This window comes from Chelonoidis abingdonii, chromosome 20 (assembly GCF_003597395.2).
Source record: "Chelonoidis abingdonii isolate Lonesome George chromosome 20, CheloAbing_2.0, whole genome shotgun sequence".
Classification (NCBI taxonomy): Eukaryota; Metazoa; Chordata; order Testudines; family Testudinidae; genus Chelonoidis; species Chelonoidis abingdonii.
In genome coordinates, this window is record NC_133788.1 from 19,291,235 (window position 1) to 19,293,211 (window position 1,977).

Below are 1,977 nucleotides of genomic sequence, written 5' to 3' on the forward strand. Positions count from 1 at the left end.
AGCAGCGCTGCATCACCAGCGCTGCAATCGTTATTCCCCAGGCAGAGCAGGAGTACAGCCAGTGCTGCAGCCAGGGAGATGCAGCGCTGTATGTGCCTTGCAAGTGTGGACGGTGAGTAAGTTGCAGCGCTGTAAACCCACCACCAGCGCTGCAACTCTCCAGTGTAGTCATACCCTCAGTAACTCATCTAAGGGGAGAGAGGTTTTTTTTTTGTTTGTTTGTTTTTTTGTGGTACTTCAGAATTAAGTTGGTTAGTTTTATCTGTGCAAACTTATGTAAGAAGCTAAGGTTGCAAAAGTGGCAATGGGTCTAATTTAGCCTATCCAACCTTTTATTAGAGGAAAGACTACTGCAAGGGTGTATGTGTGGCAGTTAATCAAAATTGAGTACAGTTGATACAGCAAGCACACACCAATATTGTCAGAGTAGAACCACAGCAAGCAGCTGCTTGCTGATGAAAAAATAATTGTTTAGCCAAGATTTAGTGGGATATATCACTTGAATTGTAAGTTGCTTATTAGAACAAATGCTAAGTGGTAATTTGTTGAACCACAGGGAAAGTTTTATAATAAGTGTTCACTTCCTCTATTAGTTCCCAGCCACCACCCCAGCTCAAGTTCTGGCACACAGGCATAGAGCTGCTTAACAGTGACGTTTCTCTATCCACCTCCTATTTTGTTCTAATGAACCACAGTATAAACTACTTGCAGTTTAGGCAAGGTATACTGATAGCAGCTCAGAGTGCCTATTGGTAGACACTTACAATGAGCTATTCATAACTCCTGTATGAAGGTACCATTAAGAATTAAACCTAGATCCTTAATGAGGACAGAGGAAAAAAGTGGTGTTTTAGAGACAGTGACAAAATATTTTTTAAACACCATTCTTCACTCAGTTTGCATTGTTTCTTGCTGGCTTCCCTCAGTCCCATTGGTTTAATGCTGCAGAGGCATATTTTAATTGATATGGTTTGAAAAGATTTTAACCAAATTTTTTTGGGTGTGAACTACTTTTTCACCTGTTCATGGAGAACACAATGGGAGAATAATTTGGAAGCTAGCATTTCTAATTAGAATCTTGTATTCTGAACAGTCGCAGGTGCTACCATAAGGTAAAACGAACAGGTTCTCCTAAGCAATTGGTTTCACAATAGCAGAGTCCCATAAAGACTAACTGAAAACAGGTGCATTTCATGTCTGTGGGACCACAAAACTGCAGCTTCTATTTGTTGAAGCTGTAGAATATGAATTGTGGTGAACTAGCCCCATTAGTCATTCAGCTAGGCAGGGTACATACAGACTGCTTACACTGTCCCTCAGCAGTCTGTTCACATTCACACAAAGGGTATCAGCCAACATGGAAGAATTTAAACCTTTTGGGGGAGACCACCCATCAAATAGCATTTTAAAGAAATTGGAATCAAGATTCAATGGGAGTGTGCATATCTAAACAATCACACTGCTTTGAGATTTACCCACAGGGAGGCTGGGAAAGATGACACTAAGAGAATGGACTTCTTGCTAATCAAATAAAGAACAAAAGTATGTTTTTTTAAAGTTTAGTAAGGGAAAGTTAAGTAATGTAGGCAACAGCATTTAAAAAAAAACGGTTTTCAACAAGGTAAATGCTTCCAGAAATTAATAAAATTCAGTGAAGAGGAGTTTGTTGCATCACAGCATATATAACCCAACAACACATTAATAGGTAAGAACCAGAAAGTGAAACCTTCCTGCCTAGTTTATTTGTAAATATAAGTAGACATATTGTATTTTAAAATATTTAAGGTATTAGACATTTAGTTAAGGAAATTTAACAAGTTTACCTGATAATGTCCTCTGACCCACAGCGATCACTTACAGGAATTTTCCTGTAAGGCAACCAATGGACTACGCTCAACTTGAATTGGGGGAAAAAAAAAAAATATCATGGCTAACTTGGCTGCCAATTCATCTCTAGCTTGGTCCTTTGGTGTTCAC